Source organism: Notothenia coriiceps, unplaced genomic scaffold (assembly GCF_000735185.1).
Source record: "Notothenia coriiceps isolate Sejong01 unplaced genomic scaffold, NC01 NC01_scaffold00000339, whole genome shotgun sequence".
NCBI classification, from domain to species: Eukaryota; Metazoa; Chordata; class Actinopteri; order Perciformes; family Nototheniidae; genus Notothenia; species Notothenia coriiceps.
In genome coordinates, this window is record NW_011333040.1 from 9,965,719 (window position 1) to 9,985,446 (window position 19,728).

General features: G+C 39.7%; 1 long non-coding RNA gene across 1 annotated transcript in view; it reads right to left on the reverse strand.

The window, feature by feature from the left end:
* The window catches only part of LOC104945157 (uncharacterized), a 19,509-nt gene extending 1,430 nt beyond the window's left edge, over positions 1-18,079 (reverse strand). Inside the window, exons 1-2 of the long non-coding RNA XR_798309.1 lie at positions 17,997-18,079; positions 15,180-15,185 (exon numbers count right to left, since the gene is read on the reverse strand). This is a non-coding gene — a long non-coding RNA (uncharacterized lncRNA). The remainder of the gene's footprint in view (positions 1-15,179; positions 15,186-17,996) is intronic.
* Positions 18,080-19,728: the final 1,649 nt, after the last annotated feature.

Below are 19,728 nucleotides of genomic sequence, written 5' to 3' on the forward strand. Positions count from 1 at the left end.
GTTGTCTCTCCGTCGCGACGCCCTGTCATCCGACGCATGACGCATCGGACGGGACGGAACTTCTTCTTCACTAGAACAACAACAACCTACGCGACGGCGTCGTAATTGGGGGCGACCAGGTTGTCTCTCCGTCTCGACGGCGCTGTCATCGACGGCCTGCATCAGGATCTTCACTAGGAAAGTAATCTCACTTCCCAGCCACGATTCGAAAACTACGCGAGGCGTCAATGGATCCGCACGAGGTTGATTGTGGGAACATTGGGACAGTTGGTTGAGTTTTAAGAACCGATTTATATATTTTTACGCCCGGACGCTTCACAGATAACCGTATAGTAAACCGGGAACCTGTTTTACGTCAACCACTAGGGACCGGATGTACATCGAATTCGTATTGCTAACTCTTGTCCCCCTGCGGGCTTGTCAAGTTCTTACAATTGCACTTCCAGTGAAATGAACATTACTGCACATTACTCACGAGACGTCGTATTAAAAAAAAATGAATGGGGGGGCGAACGTACTAACCACTCCGTCAACGCCACAGTCACCCCCGTCGTGCGAGCCTGATCAGAATGTCTGGCGGGCCGGATGTGGCCCGCATGCCGCCAGTTGATGGTCACTGATGTAGGCTAACCAATTGCTATCTCTTGAGAAAAAAGTAAATATGCGTATTGTAATGAAATTGTGCATATTTCCCCTGACTGACTGAAAAAAGTTTTAAAAGTTTTGTCAAACACTGGAAAAGAAAATGTGTTGAAACCGATTTTCTACAGAATACCAAACATTGTAAATTGAACTTTAAATAATATGGACCACCATCCACCAAAAAGTGTATGGCTAAATGTCAATTGGATTTTCTTTACTTAAAACATAGTGCCTCTATTTCTTTTGGAGGTTAAGGGGTCAAACTCCAAGAAACACTATTGATCCAATGCAGCATTAACATTCATGCTGACGACTTTAAAATGCAGTGCCTGTCAGTGAAGTATACGCCAGAAGGCTACAGGCTGGAACGCTCACACATGGGTATAAAATTACAATAGATGATTAGGACATTTTCTGGTGCAATTATCATGTTCTTCCATTTTTGTGAGCTGGTTCAGTATGAGTATGTCTTATTTTGTTTTCCTCTGTTTATTTATTTCTGTGCTTGCTTGCTTTTTTCATTATTGTACTTTTGGGTGTGATTTAAGGAAAATGACCCTTATTCATAATAAAAGGGAAGGAGGGAGAAAGTACAGGGTCTCTGAAATGTGGCTAGCTTTGAAAGGTCAGTGTGTGCGTGTGTGTGTTTGTCAGTAGCAATGCCTGACTTAAGGCAGCATTACATTTGAATTCCAAATAAATATACTTTTCTCCATTCGTTCACTGTTATGAACGGAGACACAGGACGCAGGACCCAAAAGCAGGACTCGAAGACAGTTGTCCAAAAATAGAATGTTCTTTAATAACAAAAACGAAATCGTACTTTCAAAAAATAGAAAGCAGTTAAATAGCCAAAGCTAAATTGTACAGCAACACAAAAACTCACTTGGCAAAAGGTCTAAATCTCAAGGTAGGTATCAGGAGTCCAAAAAGGCCCAGGTTCTCACGACATGAAACATAACGAACAGACAAAGGAACAAAGAAACACCAGGGCTATATATAGGTGAGGGGGATGGGCACAGGTGAAAACAATCAGGGCAGGGCCAAGCAATCTCAAGGGCGGGAAACACACAAAGGCAGGAAATGTGGGATCTGGAATGAGAGGAAAGATTACTTTCAAAATAAAAACAGGAAGTGACAAGATCAAAACACAAAACTAGAGTAAAAACATGACTAAACATATCTGTAGAGTCACAACAGTTCACTGTGTATAACACACTATTTCTACTTTCCTCTACCTTTTTACGTTCCCTCTTTCGGACCTGTGACCTGTTCAAAGACCGTGGCCTGTTGAAAATTCAATTTGCACTCACTGACTCTCAATCAGTCCCAGAGTCCCTGAGTTTGAGCAGCGTCACATTCTCATATGTAATTTATTTTCACAAGGAACACACAACAACAGTAATATCTCACACACTAAGGTCGTGTGGCATCCATTTTGACAAAAATAAATAGACAAATGGATTTGGATAGGGAGACTATGAAAATAATGGTGCTTATGTGTTTGGGCTATCTGAGCTGTGGCTTTGTTGAACAGTGTATCAAGTTGAATATACATTACCCTCACCCCAAATATATTTACATTTTCTATCAATATTTTCACTTTCTCAGCAGCTCTTTTAATATTTTCTCTCCCTTTTGGTATCTTTTGTGTATTTTTTCCACCATTAGCATTTCTTTTCCTTTTTTTCTTTCCCTTCATATCTCCGTTTCCCTCTGTTCTCTGTCTGTGTGGGTCAGACTTTCTCTCACAGTGGGGGATAGAAAAATAACATCATAATCTCAAATCTGCCATGGCACACTTGGGATTTCACACATTATATGATGCCATACTTGGGCGTGCACAAGAAGAACATGTAAATGGGAGTTGATCAAGAGAAGACAGATTGATTTAAAATGTTATTAGCTTTTTACAAACATTAAAATCTAAAGCTAAATACTATACTACTATAGAATTAGATCTTGAAACCTTTGACAGAGAGAAGGTAGTGACTGAAACTTATCCCAGGAAACTCTAAGGGGAGCATTTACCACAACTCATAGAATCCCACTGTATGGTTGTTCCTAATATTGAGAAATATTTAAAGTTTATTGTCTTAACATTGGATTGTACAGTTCATTTATTTCTGTTGGTGAAACTAAGCCTTTACTAAGGCTGTCATTTATTTTAGGGAAATGTCTTGAGAATTGCAGCTTTAATGCTTAACTGTTGTTTAACTTGTGTTTTTTAGGAAAAGTGTTTGTGTACTGGTGCCTGAAGCAGAGGCAAGCGTTCCTGTCAATGTTGCATGACTTGCTTTTTTATTGTACTATTGTACTGTTGATCTTTAGCAATGCACATCCATACTTGAAAGGAAGCGTGCCATTTGCATAAAGGAAGCACACAATGAACAATTCTTTGCAACTGTTGCCTTTACCAAGACAGCTTAAGTTTGCACACTTACAGTAGGTGGATAGCTAGAAGTGCATAATACATATTATTCTCCAGTTTAAGGGGCATCAACACATTGCAATCTGTATAAAATTCTTTGAACCTCTTGGGAATTAATCCAAAGCGAGAGTCTGTGTCAATCTCCACTATTATTCGCGATGACAATGCTAGGATGAATAAAGCAGGCCAAGACATTTCCAATGAGATGGCATGTTTAACATAACAAAAGGATGTTTTTCCCTGCATCTTATTCTGTTTTTCGGAGAAACCCTGATTTCATTCAGGCAGTCAGTCAGTCTGCTCTCATCTCTTTTTTTGCATTGCCTTTTGTAAGCCCCCATAAGCCCCCATCTTTCCTTATACCCTTCACAACATTCTTTCATTCGGTTTATCGCTCTGTATTTCTTGTTACAGTATATTTCCTCATCATTTTCTGTATTCTCTCATTCCTCTCTGAGGATTTGCCCAGGACATAAAAAGCTTGTATATTTAATTATTTATTTATTTGTTTCTCATTTGCATGAGGGCAGAAGGGGTGATAGTGTGCATGTGCATGTGGGCTGGATAAGAGGGGTCAAAGTATAAGTATGATGTAGTTATGGGTTTGCAATCAATGAATTTACATACAGTAATGGGGAATGTTTGGCAGGCAGAATGCTGCAGCCAGAAGGGAAAAAAGTCTGACCTCTGACAAATGGACTGATCACAGAGGCAGATGGAGACAGAGAAAGAGAGACTGACCTCGGAGAAAAACTGAACGATCTCCCACTTAATTTCACAGACACTCATTTACAGACGTTTTCATAAGAGAGGGAGAGAGAGGGAGCGGAGGGAAAGAGATTAAATTGCTTCATGCATTGATAATATTTTATATTTTGTATTAGAGGGAGACGGGACGGAGCCAAAGAAAGAGAGAGAAGGAGAGGGATCGACAGGCTGACCAATCTCTGGGCGATCTCCTTAATTTCACAGACGCTCATTTACAGGCGTTTTCATAGAAGAGAGGGAGATTAAATTGCTTCATGCATTGAAAATGTCATATTTTTTGTAAAAGAGAGGGGAAGGAGATAGAGGGCGTGAACCCGTTGGTCTTTTGATCTGCAATTCCACTGAATCCAATTCAGAGTTAGACTGCTGCCCATTCCATCGCTCTATTCATCACATTCTTATGGCTCTGAAAAGGCAAATACGACTGAATGTATTGATTTAAAGGACCAGGCGGGTGATATTCAAAACATTTCGTATCATCAACAGAAGAACAAAAGCATCAATGGATTTAATCTAATGTTGCAGGTGTAGCCTGATAGATTTTATCTCCTTGCCATAGAGCTCCACTTTTAACTATTAAAATCACATCAATGACCAGAACATTGCACTGGCTGACATTTCTACACAAATTATCGTCCCGCTTTCATGAATACATATAATCCACCAATATATAGTATTCCAGTTCTGAAAATAGTCTCCAATAGGTGTACTACTTACTGTTGTTTGAGTAGCGTTTGCTTAAGAGACAGTACATATTTCTCAAAGGAAAATACTGATATTGAAAAAGAAATAACCTACATATTTCTTAAAGATTATCACTTTCACCTTAGTTTGTATTAAATTGAGAGTCATATACATTCGTTTTTTTTATTGAATACAAAATAAATAAAAGCCACAGGTAATCATAATGTCACAGGTAAGGTGGGACTTCAATTGCTGACATTTATTCAAAACAATATGCAATTGCATTTAGTTTTCTACTTTAGTCCTTTTCTTTTCCCATAGCTTTAAATACATATCTGTTTGGATATGCACAAACACATCTCCATAAACAAGACCATTTTACTTATATCCTGAAGCACTTTACTATTGATTGTGGTGTAAAATGTATATTTCTAGGTGTACATAAACTGAAATAAAGATCACTTCCCAGGGTGTATGTTGAGTCACAGACTGCCTTGATGTATTGCAACTTGGTACTGTGACATCAGTGGCGAATGGAGAGATCACAGCCCAGTAACATCACAAAACACACACACACACACACACACACACACACACACACACACACACACGCACACACACCCCGGTCAACACAACTAATAGGAGCTGTCGGAATAATTCCCTGCTTGTTATACACACATAATTAGTTTTCAAAGTAGCTTTCCGCAAAATATAGTATCAATTACTTCCCCTCTCTCGCTATCCTCCTTGGAGACAGGTGAATCCTTTGCGCCCACATTTTATGACGTGACAGTGTGTTAATTGAGCTATTAGCCAGAGGTGTGTGTGTGTGTGTGTGTGTGTGTGTGTGTGTGTGTGTGTGTGTGTGTGTGTGTGTGTGTGTGTGTGTGTGTGTGTGTGTGTGTGTTGTGTGTGCGTACATGTGTATATGTACAGGTGTAGACATTCCTTTTATAATTCTGCTGTGAAATTACAAACCTAAATCTTACTATAATAAATTATAACACATCTTTTGTCATTGTCACACAAGGGGTATAAATTAATCTGAGGTAAATGTAGAACCCATTGTTTTTTCTTTTCTTCTGAATGTCCTGATCTTGACTACACTGCTATGCTTGTCTTGTATATTTCTGTCTTATTTCCAAAAATATCATCGAAATGTTGGCAATGTTCACGGTAAATCTTACTCATAGACATTTGTTTCCCTGTAATGTAAGCAAAAGTAACATTGTTTTGTTTTCTTAGGTTTCGAGTCACCATTGGCGCTGCTCTTTACACAAGAGTTATGTTTTCTGAAATTCTCGGAGGTGTTCACTCCAAAGACATTTTTATTCTCTCTCATTTTCTGTTTCTTTTGCAGCATTTTTCTGTTCCGTGATGAAACTTTAGCCCTTGTTTGACTTTCCCTCAGTGATCCATTTGTGCATGTTTGTTTTGTGTCCATACAACCTCTCCTTCCATATACCAAGTTTAGAGCCAGTAGTCTGTCGGATTACAAGGTCACCCTCCTAAATTAAGCTCGAGTCTATCATTTTGACAGTCTTTTGTTGTGGTTGTTGTTGTTTGGCAATCTGGCCCAAAAATTGCTTTTTTTATAATACAAAAGGCTCTGAGGAGGCCTGAAGTATGTAAACCATTTGAAATTGGCATATAATTTTTTTTATAAGACATGTGGACACATTTGGGGCACAAAATGTAAAACTGTTCCCTAAATCTGTCTGGCATTTAAAATGGAAAAAATCCTGAAACGCTTTGAATGATAAGTTCAAAGGAGCACAGTTAATATTTGGATCACACACATTTCTATAAACAGAGACCATTTCAATTTAGTAACATTGACTTCCATGGCCTGAAATCACTTAATTTGTATTTACTCTGTAATCATACCCTTAAATCACTCACTGCAGTTGCAATGTATCATCCGTCAATGTTTATAGACTATCAAACCCAAAAAGTGGAACATTTTCAGAATTGGTAAATAATTTGACTTTGCTTAGTATTTTCCCATTTTTATCATGCAAAATTCACTTTTGTACGTCTTTTATACATGAATATGTGTCCCCGCTGTTCCAGGGAACTCACCAAGTGTCAGAAAACACAACCCTCTCTATTTTCCTCCATACCCAAATCTCTTAAAAAGGGGCTGCAACGGATCTGATACAGACTGATCCAGATTTGAACACTTCTGTGACGTCACAGAAGTGGCGCTACGGCTATTGGGCCAACTCCACCAATCAGGAGGAGACAGCCACGGACATTGCAGTTCGAAAGCGCTGAGACGCTGTAGTACATATGCCAGGCCTGTAGATGGTGCTGTTTTCACAGAATCAGCCCATGCAAAGACAGTGTTAAATTGAGCGAAATGAGGAATGGCTAAAATGCATGATCTGTTTGGTATTTTGAAAAATAAAAAGTATAAATATGCCTTATATAGGTATGGTCCTACACTATATTATTCAAATATAGCATGATAGGTCCACTTTAATGTCTTTGAGCTAAGTTTTAGCATGAAAGCTGCTTGCTGCTTCATATTTTTCCTGCAGATGTCAAGTGCTATTGACATTTTTAAATAACTCAAACAAATTCCCCAAAATGTCAAACAAGTTTTGACATTTTAGAAAACATTAACTGAAAATAAGCATGATTAAAATTCCTCCCGATGCTATATTAGAGTAACAATACCACTAGCAACATGTTATAAATCAGATGGCCTAATGTCGCATTTAGAGAGCAGCAGTGATGGTGTTTTTATTAATAGTTAAGCTTTAAATTCAGGTTGAAACTGATGTTTTTGTACCAGACTTCACAACTCGTTATAAAGAGAGAAAGCTGGGGGAAGGTAGACAGAAGACACAGTGTATTTGAAGGCCATGAAGTACAATGCATCGTTAAGCCTTATAATAATAGCCTCTTATATCTCTTCCCACACTGATGGTACTAACCGCTATTTACAGTAGATATCTTCCACACACCACCATTTGTGTCCCGCCACTCCCACGGGATCCTATTTCCATTTAAGCTCTCTACTGTATATTGAAGTCTGTAAGGCCTTTGTTGAAAGGCAAATGCATCCATGGAAGCAAATCTGAAATAGTATAATTGTCCATAATATACAGAGAAATTGTCATGGTGTGTTTGATCATCTGGTAATGACCAAAGTTTAGCAGCTTCCTCATTATCCTGAATACTTCCCAAGGTTATTCCCAAACATTTACTTTCATAATCCCATGCCTGCTGTTTGTCTTTGATAGTCACTTGGATTTTTGTTGTCTTTCTGTCGAAGTCTAAAAGCAGCAGGCCTGCTGTTTTGAGGTGTGATGTTCCACAAGAATATAAATATAAAAAAGTAACCGACAGGGCGCGGGAAGTATGGCACTACTTTCAATGTAGATGAGGAAAGAAATGGTTGGATTTACAACGGTTCATTAGATTGAATCCTGGGTGCCGGTGTATCTTTCACATGAACAATCTCCTATAGCCCGAGTAAATTAGTGTGCAATCTCGTGTACCTGCTTTAAATGAATCTGTCCATCAGCTTGCGTCTCAGGTGTTGGAGTGCACCGACGGTTCTGCCCTGCCAAGCTTGCTTTGGATTCTCCGCCAGAGAGAAGCTGTTTGTTAAACACTTAAGTAGGAGTTTACTTTTTGATTGCCTGTGTTAACAATCCCAGAAAAAAAAAAAAAAAGAAATCGTTTCAGGTTGCTTGTCCCTGTGCTTCTGTGAGATTCTAAATTACTCCGCAGCAGATGTTCATCCAGTGTCTCGGTAAAGGTCTCTCATTTCACCTCTGACCTCCGGACTCAACAGATAGCAGGACTGCTCTTTGAAATACAGATGCTGAGATCTCTCTGGGGGCTGAAGGGGTATTTGAATCTGATGAGAAAATGCATGTGTGAAAATTGTGTTGTGTTCATTTGGGTGATGGATAAATTGGATTACCCTCTGACAGGGAGCAAATGCAAGCAAGACTCCACTTTCAAATCCTGCGCTGCTCTGCAAAACAGATATTATTCTGCGCGTTTTGCAATTTGCAAACACTCCTATCATTTAGAATGACATACTTTATTACTGTTTCAGTTCTTGCTTTGACATTTTGGAGCTGTTAGTAATGCCCTTAGGGTTTCAGTTAGGATATATCCACATCGCATCAGCCTAAAATGTAATAAAGGGGAGATAATGAGTGTCAATTAGGAGGTAGGAGAAGCTCACTAACAGAACTATTTTTGTATTTCCTGTGAGGACATATTAGCATAGACACAGTAAGTGCTCAGGAGGCATGTGAACAGAGCCAAATCTATTGAAGTTTACAGTATATCTTAATCAAAGTGGATTTATGACAAGTGCAGCTGAGGTCTTAATGCGACACAGAGCATAAGCAGGTAATTTATGTTCAACGTTTCTCTAGGAACCACAAATTAAAAGATCCATCCTGATGAAGTGTGTTATTTCCATTTAGAAGTCCAGTTGCATGCAGATATAGCTGACTGGCTTGAATAATGTATCTAAAAGCCGAACCTCCAAGCATATAGCAAACTATATTACTTTTAAAAGCTTCAAGTAGAAGAGCTTCATGTGTGACATAATTAAATTCCACCCAAGTTAATTCAAACTGTTTAATGATGCAGTGAGAACAATTTATCAGGCAGTGCCAGTGGTGGGGTGGTCCGCAGGGGCTACGAGTGAGGAGAAGCATTAGAAGTTCAGAGATACATTTGTGAAACAGAGAGGAGGATGTGTAGGTGGAGAGAGACTTGAAGGTTGAAACATCCTTGGAAAAGCAGCTTCTAGTTGGTGTGATTGTTTTTTTAATAATGCTAAAATTGCTTTGTTTGCTGTTTTCTTCACTTTTATTGAATTATTTATAACGATAATAGTGGAAAAGTATTATAATCTGCACATGAGACCAACATTTACCAATGGGATTACCTCTGTTTTAGTAATTAGGTTAGCTGTTGGTTACTCTGACAGGCCTGCAGTGTTTCATTATTTTTCAAAGTTAATAACCTCTCCCACGGTGAGCAGCCTGACATTATACGTATTGTGTTTTTGTGTCTTTTTCCAGGAGTCGGGGCCAGGCGGCGGGCAGGAGATGAGTCTGGCGGGTAATCCCACTCCACCTATCCATCAACCTGGAGACTATTTCCAGCGTCCCCCTACAGAATGTCAAAGCCTCGCTGAGCAGAAGCTGAGTCCATCATCTTCCTTCTATGACTTTCCCTCGAGTTTCCATCAAAACACATAAACACATCATGTGCCATTATTTTCTATTGCCCTCTCTCTCTCTTTTCTGTCAATGGAGGGCCGCGGCAGTGAGTGAACACAGTTGTTCTATGCAGTATGCAAAAGAGAAGCTCTGTTTGAAAACTACAGGATGTGACAGGATCCTTTCTCCGTGGCTGACATCACTCCGTATGGGTTGTGATGGGGCATGTGCCAGAGATCTCCTGTCTAATAGGAAGTGAGACACTTAAAGAGATGACCCTGCCTCAGTTGCCATCCCTGTCTCTCTGCCAGAGAGGGAGCTTGGCTCTTCCATTACTTCTGCACTTGCTAATTAGCGTCTGTCGCTGGAGTAACTTGTACCTGTCAGTGTGCGCCGCTCCTATATTCAGTAACTTGAGGAAATTGAAATTGAATGCCAGCTAAGCTCCAACAAACTCCAAATGGTGCATGGGATACACCCTGATTTCCTCACTGACCTGACAGCCTTATATGTAAGAAATTGTTTTTAATGAACACGTTTTTACTGCTGCTGTGGAATGTTTCATCGTTTCCTCACTAGTAGCTGTACTTTTATTCAATTTTTTCAAGGTACTTGAGCATGTCCCTGTGCCATATGTTCATGTATGAATGCCAAAGCCATTTGTGTAAGATAACCGAGTGCCTATTAACATAAAAGAGACATGGTGAAACTGGTCATTGGTAATTATTGGTCCCATTCCCGTGGCCACTTTGTGCTCGTTCGGGCAGAACAAGGTTGAGTTTATTACAGACATTTCTTCACCCACAGGATTAGCCATGCTGCTCAAATTCATCCTTCCACTTTTCCATTAGTTGATTTATCTGCCGACTAGACTATTCTACATAATGAGTAAAACAAGAATTATTGTCAAAGCAATACAAATATTTCATTTACATGCAGATCAACAATGACATGTTGAATTGTTCCCGGATAGACGCAGTCCTATTTTAGGGCTAATCCTCTGTGTTTGCAGATGCTCAGTCATCCCAAACATTTGACTTGTTTTGAATAATGGATTTTCGCTGTGATTGTTTGTTGCTGTCATATGCGAAATAGCTACCTTGCATCAAGTCTGACATGTATTAGAAAGACCTCCCCGACACACACATGCACAGGAGCACGCGCACATACTAAGTCCTCTTCCTAAGCTGGATGAGACTGTTGATCAAACCCCAGGCTGTGCCCAAACGCACAGATCTCTCTGTACAGTAGCCCTTGACCTTGCTGTGTGTCCTCATGGCCCAGACACCCACCTGAAATTAAATTACAGATTAGTGGCTCCAGGCCCAAAGAGGGGTTTATTTGCTCGGCCCCTTTCTGAGAAGTGCCTATTCTCTCATTCAGGAAGTGGGGGAAAAAAATGTCATGTGATTAAAAGAAGAAAATGCCAGTCTTGAAGACATTTTCAATTCAGTCATTGGTCCCCTAAAACTAAATGTCGGCAAAGACTTCTAAATCTTACATTGTAGTTAAGAAGGGACACGCTTCTGGTGGAAATCTGGGATTGCACAGATGTGAGAAAGTGGTTCAAAGGAAATCAAATTCCGATTGAAGGAAATTTGATGAAATATAAGCTCATTGCTGAATCGGTACCTTAGGAATTCAAAATATTCTGGTGAGACAGGATTTAAATGCCGAGCCCTTATTACTATGGAAGTCCGTCAAAGCTTTTTTATTTGATATGATTCGATTTATTTTGAATGTGTAAAACAATAATACAAACATTTCACATGAGAATTATTATACGATACAAAATAATCAGGGTCAAATTGATATACAAAAATATTACTGATTCTAAATTATGTATAAACAAATAATCTACTTAATTACACGTCCTTTAACAATCCTTTATTCCAAACTACATTACCTTCAGAAACATTATTATAAGCCACCATCCATGGCACTCAAAAGGAAAAAAGAACATTACATGTTACTTGTTAGACGCTTTTATCCAAAGCGATTCAATACTGTGGCCATTCCCCACAGGAGCAATTTGGGTGAAGTGTCTTGCCCAGGTACACAACGACATGCTGACTGCAGTGGGATTTGAACTTGCTACCCCCTGATTCGAAGTCCAGCACTCTATCCACTTAGATACAGTCAACATGAATATTTTGTGGAGTGGAGACAGCCATGTTAACAAATGTAATAAAAACACTTTAGAACTTGGTGAAATTGATACCCTAAGATACTAGGGATGCCAGAAACTGACCATGAACAAATTCGAAAATCGGACAGCCCTGGCGAATATTAATCGATTATTCGCCGCTGCTGGCTTCCTCAAGTTTACAGTAAAACAAACTGGTGGTGTTATTTATTAATACTATTACTATTATTAGCATTAGTCTATATTTTGGTTGAAACTAAGCCAGGAAAAAAAAGAAAAACATAAATAATAATACAAAAATATATAAATAACATTTTAAAAATAATTTTCGATTATGGAGACTGTAACGAATATTCGAAAAATCGAATAATCGCTGGCATCCCTATAAGATACCCACTTGATTAAGGCCAACACATATATATAAATACATAATATACATATTAGCTTTGTATGAGCTTTGGGTGGCCTTTTGATGCCCATGCTTACGGTGTAAATGTGCTAGGGTTGGCTCACTTTATTGCAGATCACAGTGAGTTATACCTATATTGTGTGACTATTGTTTTTAAGAAGAACTTGAATGTTTTAGATTAGAAATACGTCCTACTCTGCAGCTCGTTGTAGTCGAATGCTATTCAGCATGTTGCAACATAAGGGGCAGTGAGTGCAGACTGTGAATTGAATTGGCAAAGTAACTCTGTACTTACAAATTCAGCCTAAACTTGTTCAAATACACAGCCTGCCAGCTACAGTTCTTTACTTAACTTACTTCACAAGCGTAATTGATCACACTTCATGTCACCTCACAGACCCGAGCATAAGAGGATAAATGTTTGAGATTTTAATGTTGCATTTTTATTTATATATCCAAATAAAACACTTGGCAGGGTTAAGAGTTGCACCAACTGCCAACTACTGTACATCACACACATGAGAGAACATTTCACAGACTTCTCAAATTCAAACACTTGAAGCAGTTAAAGGCTTGGTGTGGTGATTGCATGTGTAGGCCTACTAACATTTCTAATTTGCATGAGTGCTTAGAAAGTAGAAACACAGACAGAAACAAATAAAGATGTATTTGAAGCAGCGCAAATTCAGGTAAAGGTATGTGTGTGCTCTCAATGGGAAAAGAAAAAGCAGGGCTGTCTCAAATCAAGTGCTAATGTAGGCTACTTACATTTGCAGTTTTAAGATGTGTTGTGGTTGCTCCGTTGAACAAAGCCCTATAAAACTATTATTTAATTAACAGACCGTTGTTGAAAATAAGACACTGTTAATTTCTTGCTAGCTAGAATAGCTAACAGAGACAATCAGCACTTATTGTGAGGGAGCTGCAGCGATTTGAGGCAACGCTATCTGATCTTAATGAACACACAGCGCAGGCGCGGATATACCAAAGACTCAACTACACAGAGGGAAACCAATTTTCCTGGTCAATTTGATCAGTTTAATATGCCACACACTCATGCCCCGAATGGTGCGTGTTATTTGGAATACATTGGAAGGCTATTTATGGCTGAAATACAGACTGAACAAACACTCTCCAGCAGTCAATTCCACTCATATAATCTGAAGAAATGTGTAATCAATGCAGGCAGGATTAAACAGTATCTTGGAGCGAGAGAACACCAGTACTCATATTTTCCAGCGAGGTCTCCTCCCTCTGCGGAGCTCACACACCCTGGCTCATGCTGTGGTCCAATCACGCTGTAGATTTATATTAGCACTTCTGCTACTCTGCATTTCACTTGATTTGAACACGAGGTCCCAGTAAAGAAGTGACTGAAATAGGGCCAGCTGTGCTCTTTAAATTTAAGTACACAGTAAATGCTTAGTGTGCTCTTTAGTAAATATCTACTACTGCATGAATCGTTTCTTTGACTACTATTGGAAGAAACCTCAGTGAAGTAAAGAGGATCCGGCAGCTATTGGCCCATGTTCGGTTTGGGATGGGACACCTGAGTTCAGCCGCTCTCCGTCCAAAAAATCCAAAGCTCTGAATCTTTTTAGCAGTTTAATCAGGGACTGATTCACACCAGGGGACAGCAAGTGAAGGCAATTAAGCAGAAGGTAGTAAAGAAAACCAGGACCAGGATTGAAGACCACTGTGTAATTGGTTTATTCATGGTATCCTAGGATACTCTATCACAAGTTATCAAGGTGCATGTAAATAGCTTGGGCTGTGGCAAGTAGTCGGTTAACTCTGGATGTAAGCACAGTGTGTAAACACTTACTGGGAATTCTGCTCACCGTGAGCATCCTTGCATCATTTTTACGATCTGCTGGGTTTGTTCACCGCTTAAGGAGAAAACACTGCCAGCATTTTACGCTGTGTTTTATTTCTCCTGAGGAGGTTCGATAATGTATTTAGTATGCAGAGGCGGGAGTGAAACATAAAACAGGCAAAGCAACTGCGATAGTGTTTCAGTTGTTTTAAGAAGCTGATACTGTGACCAATTGTAATGCTCAGAGAATATTCATGTTACATATAACATGAATTAGCATGGATTCATTCCAACTTAACTTTATTAAAATCTTAATTACATTTCTAAACATTGTTAACCAACTGTTGAAGTGATTTCTAGAATAACCATGGGATTATTATGTGGTTTACTATGAGTTATTATATAAAAATAAGATTATGAAAAATTATATAAATTATTATAAAAGACATTTGTATTCATTTTCTAGATTTGCTTATTTCCTTAATTGCCAAAATTGAGATGTTTGTCCATATCATTGTTGCTACAACCAGGATAGGTTAGCTTAGCTTTAATTAGCATGGAGGCTGGAAGCAGATTAAAACAGCTGGCCTGGGTCTGGTAAATGGTTTAAGCTTAACCTAGACTCACTAATTATTTGAAGATGATATAAGGTATACGTTTTTTTTTAATATTGACAGTAATGCTGGCTGTTTTCCAACCGGCCTGCATCTGGCTTTTATGCTAAGCTAGGCTAACTGCCTTCTTTCAGTAGCTGTGGTGGCTCAATTTCCAGTTCAGTTTGAATCGCCGAGAGGCTATAAACTGTGACGCGTTTTCGAAGAGAAAGTCCATACTGAAGCAAGATAGTTTTAGGATATTTAATAAACAAAATCAAAACACAGTAACTATGGACAAAACGGTCAACAGAAAAAATGACAGCACAAGCTCGTCATCCTCGACATCAAACAAGTGACTTAACCAAACCACACCCATGTGACAATTCCCGGAAGTGCTCAACAAACAAATAAAAGTGACGTAAACAAATAATAATAATACAAATAATGAACTTGGGCTAAGTAGCGTTATGGCACCTACAATACCGGCCCCTAATTATCATTTCACAAAATTATAATTACTATAATAAATGACAATACACACAAAATATACGTCCAGATCTCTTTCTTGAATTATTTTTGTTCGGAGTTCATATATTGCAGTCTTTTTGGAAAAGTGATAATCTTTAGCCTACTCACTAATCAGTATCAGTAAAATGCTTAGTGTGGCTTGTGTGTGTGCAGGGGGTAGGAGACAAAAAATAAAATAGGCAAAAATAGTCCATTTAGACTTGGCAAAAGTCCTCTGACTCCTGAAGAAGGCTAACTTTTTTAATTGGTCTGCTCAGGAAACCAGTCTTGGTCTTGATCCGAAGCGTACGTACGAGTCCCTTTTTGTCAGCGATGGTCTCAGCAACTTTTCCAGTAAGCCAGGAGTTCCGACTGAGTCATCCATGATGATCACGATGTCTCCTGGTGTGAAGTTGCGTCTGATTTTAGACCATTTCTGTCGTTCTTGAAGTAGGGGAAGATATTCTTTAATCCACCTTTTCCAGAATAAGTCTGGCATATACTGAACTTGTCTCCACCTGCGGCGAGCGTAAATGTCTTCCTTTTGAAACTGTCCTGGTGGCAGGGATGGTGTTGTCTTAAGGAGCAAAAGGTGTCAGTGCTTCGAGGTCGTTTAGATCTGTAGAAGCTTTGGTGATTGGACGGCTATTGAGAATAGCTTCTGCTTCACATAAGACTGTGTTAAGTCCCTCTTCGTCGAGACTTTGTACATTCAGAGTGGAGTTTGAGAACCTTTCGTGCTGATCTGATTAATCTTTCCCAGACACCTCCATGATGTGAGCCAGCTGGGGGATGGAAGATCCAATTAATTCCTTTCTGGAGAAGTGTATTGTGGATCTGATCTTGATTCCAACTTTCAATTGCCTTCTTCAACTCGCGTTCGGATCCTACAAAATTAATGCCATTGTCAGATTTGAGTTCTCTGACTTGACCACGTCTAGCTATAAAGCGCCGTGGCGCATTGATGATCGAATCAGTGTCAAGAGATGATGCCATTTCAAGGTGAATTGCTCTTATTGCTAAGCATGTGAAAAGACGTTTCACAATGCTCCTTCCACGCTTCACTCCAAAGGGTCCGAAATAATCAACTCCAACATATGTGAATGGATCTGTTGTTGTCCAGGAGTAGCCGGGTAGTTGTTGGCGTAGTCGGGATAACATATGGTTGCGACCACCATGACCCACTTGTTCATGAACATTTTGCAGAATAAGACCAGCAATGTGAAAGCCTTTAGCCACTAGGACAGGATGTTTCATATCCTCCGGCATTGCTGCCCGGCTAAGTCGTCCACCAACCCGTCACACATTATTTTCCAGAATGGGGTTGAGTTTATGAAGGTGGCTGGTTTTCTTGACGTTTATTCCTTTTCTCAGATTTGAGATTTCATCGGCGTACCTCTTTCTTTGGCAAAAACAGATTACCTCTATTTCAGCATTTGCCAGTTCTTCAACTGTGAGACCATTGTTTTCTTGCCTGTCGAAATTCCCTCTCTCCTTTTGTGATAGGCCTCTTTGATGTATGTTATCTGGAATTAGTTGAGGAGGAACAACACTTGCTTGGTTTCTCTTTCTGCTGCGATACAAACGCAGTCTTTTAAGACTGAGCATCCATGCTACTGCCCTTTTTAAACCATTCCAAGAGGAAAAGTGGTGGATTAATTGGTTGACGGGATCCATTTCCTCGGACATGATCTGAGTAGTGTTAAAAATAATGCTCCTGACTTCAGAGTCCTTTAGTGAGATTACTTTCAATCCATCAGGGTTTTGGGGCCACTCTTCTTGAGGTCGAAGTAGAAACTGAGGTCCGGACAACCAGATTTCTTTCTTCAGAAAATATTTTACAGTCAAACCTCGTGAACCCATGGTTGACCTGGGATTGTCCTTATGGTGTTTAACATATCAATCAATCAATATTATTTATATAAAGCCCAATATCAACAAATGTTACATTTGTCTCAGTGGACTTCACAGTTTTGTACAGAATATCAGTATGAACAAAAATACGACAACCCTCTGGTCCCTGTAGACCTCCATAGTCGTACAAGGAAAAAACTTCCAGAGAAAACCACAAGTTTAAAGGGAAAATGGGAAAGAAAAACCTCAGGGGAGAGCAACAGAGGAAGATCCCTTCTCCCAAAAGGAAACGGACAGACGTGCATAGATGCCGTGTGTGAATTGAAAAGATAATCATTTGCAACATAGGTATGTCCAAATGTTGGAAATGCATGTGTTGTATACGATAAGGAAAGATGAATGCCACGAGATATCCATCCAGGACTTAATGATGCCAAGGACCACAGGCCAACGACTCAAAAGAAATCAAGGACGTCGCGATCCCATGACACAGGACCGCAGGAATCATCCATGAAAATCACGGATCCNGATTCATGTTTCGACGACAAACATGAATAAATTATGTTTCATATATTAAATGCATATTTGCAAATTGAACAACCCCACTTTCCCCTTTTTTCAGTGCATCCACTCCCATTATAACCACATCTTTTGATCTCTCCGCCATACCGGTATAAAATCATTTATTTTGTAATGTCAGGGTTTTATATTGGAGGAAAATAGTTCAATTTGTCCTTTTTATTCTATATCACCAGATGTGACATTTTACCATTGAATTACATACTTGTCATTTCTTGTTTTCTTTGCCTGTTGTATAATGGGGCCCTGACAACCATTGGAATACATGTATGAAACTAATATGATGTAGGTGTGTTGGTATGGATGTGGAAGAGTGGTATCAGCTGAGAAATGTGTGTGTTTGTGTGTGTCTGGATGTACAGTGTTTGTGTACAGAGACAACAATATACAGTAGATTTGGTTTACAGCAAGTCGCAGTTTTCGCCTTATATCTTTCTTTCTTTCTCTCTCTATTTTTCTCTCACTCCCTCATTCCCAAACTCATACACACTCGTACATATTAAACCTCCTTAAACCTTGTGTGTGTGTGAGTGATTGTGTGTGAGAATGAGACAGGACTAAGTGTGCTCTCATGGCGTTTTGTTTTTCATTTGTGCCTCTCTGTCCTCAGATCCTGATAGAGTTGGAGACAGCTCTGCTAGACGATATCCCTCATTGGTACAAACTCCAATCACATGACATGTCCTCGATACCTCTGCCCCAGCCTTCCCCGTACCTCCCGCGCAGACACGTCCACGGAGACAGCCCCAGCAAGAAACTACAGAGTATGTCTGGTTATGTATTTAACATGCTTTGTCTGTATTAATATATATGTATGATTTAATCCCTGTTTTGTGAACCTGTAGTGTGTGTGAGTGTGATCTTGCTAACCTTTACTTTACTGAGCTTCCTCTTTTATGTCTCTCAGAACCTTACATTATCTAATATGTGTGTGTGTGTGTGTGTGTCTGTGTGTGTGTGTGTGTGTGTGTGTGTGTGTGTGTGTGTGTTGTGTATGTGCGCAGGGTCTCATCGCATCATTGAAACAGAGTTTGATGATGGTTTGATGGTAGTGACTAAAGGTGGGTGGGGGGCATGGTTTCCGAGCATTTCCGAGTAGTTGTCCAGCACTGGGTGAGAGCATCTTCTCTGCATCCTCACTCGGTCTCTTTCTCAAAGCCTCCTTTTGGCTCCACTTGAAGAAAAAATGCACCCAAATTAAAGTAATTAATATTTGCTGTGTCAGCAGAACTTTTGCAATTCATCATATTGCTACCATGCTGCAGATGTTGAGTTGCAGTGTTTTAGTGTACTGCAGTTACAGAGTACTTCACTGAGGCTGCAGAGAACACTTTCTCCTCTTCTGCTGGGCCGTAGAACCACTGACGCACTGAGTGCATGTTAGACTGTAGAGCTACTGTTCCTCACTGCCATTCCACTCAGTCTCCTGCCATTCTCCTGCATGCTTCTAGTCCTGCCCGGACCGCACTGAAAGGACACTGAACAGTAGAAGCTGAATTTGTGTTAGTTTGGCAAATAGAATAACTACAACTGCTTTGTTGTTTGACTGTTTCTGCTGTGACATTCATTTGCTATCAGATGAATGTGGACCTAAATAATACAGTTAATACTTTTGTATGGTTCATGTTGGCTTTTCAAAGTTCTAGATTACAGAGATTCTCTAAATTACACAGACGTTACAGAATAACCTATTTATTTGAACGTCAATATGTCATTTTTTATTCTTAAGCTGCCCATCTCCCCCCTCAGTCACTAATCAACTGCCTACACAAAATGAAAACCTGGAAAACCACCAACCTACTCAAACTAAACAGTGATAAAACTGAGCTCATGGTTGTGGCCCCCAAAGCACTGCTCAGGAAGGTTGGAGATCTGCTCCTTAACATCGACGGATCCATCATCTCCCCATCCCCTCAGGTCCGCAACCTTGGCGTTGTATTGGATTCAACCCTTTCATTTCAGAACCACATCAAGTCAGTAACAAAATCAGCCTTCTTCCACCTCAGAAACATATCCAGACTCCGGCCATCACTTTCAGACTCTGTTGCAGAGAAGCTCATTCACTGTTTCATTAACTCCCGTCTGGACTATT